This window comes from Mastomys coucha, unplaced genomic scaffold, assembly GCF_008632895.1.
Source record: "Mastomys coucha isolate ucsf_1 unplaced genomic scaffold, UCSF_Mcou_1 pScaffold22, whole genome shotgun sequence".
Lineage (NCBI taxonomy): Eukaryota > Metazoa > Chordata > Mammalia > Rodentia > Muridae > Mastomys > Mastomys coucha.
The window spans coordinates 11,160,476-11,163,496 of NW_022196905.1; the positions used below are offsets into that span (position 1 = coordinate 11,160,476).

General features: G+C 40.8%; 1 protein-coding gene across 1 annotated transcript in view; it reads left to right on the forward strand.

Moving 5' to 3' along the window:
• Nucleotides 1-3,021, forward strand: part of Actr2 (actin related protein 2) — a 46,511-nt gene that overhangs the window by 37,672 nt on the left and 5,818 nt on the right. The gene's annotated exons all lie outside the window — the stretch shown is intronic.

Consider the following 3,021-nt stretch of genomic DNA (forward strand, 5'->3'; position numbering starts at 1 on the left):
CTTTCTTCCTCCTCCCTCCCTCCTTCCCTCCCTCCCTCTCTTTCATTCCTTCCCTCCCTCCCTCTCTCTCTCCCTCCCTCTCTCTTCCTTTCTCTCTCCTTCCCTCCCTCTCTCTGTCTCTTTCTTTCTTTCTTTCTTTCTTTCAACAGTATTCCTATGTAGTCTTTGCTACCTCGGAACTTACTGTGTTGACCATACAGGCCTTGAATGTAATGAGATCTGCCTGCCTCTGCCTCCCAGGTGATAGGATTATAGATCTACACCATCACAACTATATTGGTTTTTAACTTTGTGAATATGTAACCAGCCTTTACTCTTAGCTTGTCTGAATTCTGGTTTTGTGTTATTTTTCTATTTGTTGTATGTCTTATCTCCTCAGTCATGTTTGTGTTCTCAGAAATTCTCACAGCTCTTAAAATGGACTTTTTTGGTCATTGTCGCCATGCACTAGAATATAATTGCAGGTGGTTCTTTGGCATACTTTCTTCCCAACTGTGGACTATGTGAAGCATTCTGTGTTGTAGCCATAGCTGTTTTGTGACTGTTTTGTGATGTACTTCCGTACATCAAGCTGACCTCAAACTTACCTGCCTCTGGGATTAAAGGTGTGCACCACCAAACCCAGTGTGTCAACCAAGAGTCCTTGAATCATGACTTTTATTCTCTGGATTTGCTCCCTGCTTTAGGTGATACGATTCCACGTTTCAGAGGATTCTGTGCAGAGACACCAATGTTACAGTGCTTTCTTAATAGTTCACTCACAGTTCTCATTTCATTGAGCTATGTAGGGGATTTAAAATCCATCTCTGGAGATCATTTCTTTACCCTGTAGACTTTTTTGAGGGGAGTAGACTCTATAGCACTATATTTTGGTAAACCCCACGGAAACTGTGGTTTTTACATACTGATCTCCCCTTCCTTTTCAGTTTTGCAGTGCTAGGGTTTGGACACAGGACCTAGGCAAACACTCTAGCACTGAAACATTACCCTGTGCCCAGGAAACATTTCTTGAAATTCCAGCCCTGTGCCAAAACTTATTTAGGCCATGCTGTGAGTTTAAGTAGTTTACCAGTGGTAATAATAAATGGTGTGGGAAAAAGAAAGGAAGACTACGAGGTAGAAAATGGTTGTTGCTGGTAACAAGTGGGTATGCTCCCTCATTTCTGATCAGACAGGCCTTTGGGTCAGATACCTGTGTCAAGTTAGGGAGTAAGCATTTCTAGTCAGGAATAGTGCAAAAGGATGAGTTGGCAGAAACATCCCAATGTGGCTGGAGCAGAGTAAGCAAGAGAGGGTAGAAAATGAGGTCAGGAAGCTAGCAAGTACACAGGTCAATTAGGCTTCTATGATATAGTCTGACTTATCCCTTAAAAGAATCTGTAAGTCCAGTGTGTTGGAGAAGGAGCCAAGAACGTTAAGCCAGGAAGTTATGAGAGGAAGAACTGGCAGAGGTTAAAAATGGAGTAAGGTGAAACGGTCCTCTTAGAGAGTGAATAGAGTAGGAGAATGTCCTAGACCGCCAGGCAGCATGAAGGACCCAGGCTTGGTTGGTGACACATGTATAGCAAAGTGTAGAGCTTCTATACCATCTGCTGAGCTGCTTGAAAGTAGTAGGTTCAGACTTGATTACCTGAATGGATATCTTGCCAGGTGAATGAATGTAAGAAGAGAAAAAAAGTCACCAAGAATGATGTAAAGAAATGAAGGGGAGAGGTCTGGAGAGATGGCTCAATGATTAAGATCATTTGCTGCTCTTGTAGAAAAGCCAGGCTCAGGTCACAACCACCTGTAGCTCAAGTTCCAGGTAATCCAGTGCCCTCTTCTGACTGCCTTGAGCACCAGGTATATACATTCATGTAATAATACATAGTAACAGATACAAGAGAAAGAGAACATATGCATATGCTAGTGAAGAGTAGGAATGGGAAGAAACCGCTGTTGAGGTCTGGGGAAGGAGAGATGATGGAGGAGTGGTAGGTAGAGAGAATGAGCTCTAGAGCAGCTGTGGAGGTTTAGAAGAGGAGGATAGAAGTTGCAGTTAAGAAAGAAAGCTGCTCTAGGACCTCCTGGTGGAAAGGAAAGTGTGAGAGAAGAGCCCACTGCGAGCACTGCTGGGGAAGCAGTCTTTCCCCAGAACAGCAAGAGTTAGCATCGTTATACTGTTGATTGGACCAAGGCAAAAGTACAAGTATATAAAGGTCAGTTCTAAGATTAATCTTTTAATATTACACTTAAGTTTGTTTAGCCAAAACAGTTGAGATACTTTTCAAGCACTTAATAAAAAGATGTTTTATCCTAGCTGGGCAGTGGTGGCGCATGCCTTTAATCCCAGCACTTGGGAGGCAGAGGCAGGCGGATTTCTGAGTTCGAGGCCAGCCTGGTCTACAGAGTGAGTTCCAGGACAGCCAGGGCTACACAGAGAAACCCTGTCTCAAAAAAACCAAAAAAAAAAAAAAAGTTTTATCCTTAGGTTATCTCTCCTAATTTTTGCAATCAAATTTTCTCTCAACCTTAGTTTCCATAATTAGCATTTGAAAACAACAGAGCCAAATCATTTTTTAATATTTATTTTATTTTTGTGTGTGTGTACTTGGGTATACATTTGTGTATACATATGCTATATGTGTGTAGGAGCACATGGAGGTCAGAAGAGGCATCATATCCTCTGGAACTGGAGGATTACAGACCATTTTGATTAGCCATGAGTTGCTGGGAATTGAACTCAGTTCCCTAGTAAGTGGTCTTAACAACTAAACCATCTCTACTCCCTCAGACCCAAATCATTTTAAGGAGTAAGCTTAAAATTAACATTTCAATTGATATTTTAATAATCCTGCCTGAGGTAAAATACAAAAACTAGTTCCTTTTTTCTTAAGTTTAAATTTTCTCAATTTCTTAGATTTTAGTTTTAAGAAAGTAGAGACAAAAACAATTGCCCTTGTACAGTCCAAATGACCCTAAACCCATTCAAACACTCAGACATTTTTTTTTTTTTTTTTTTTTTTTTTTTTTTTTTTTTTT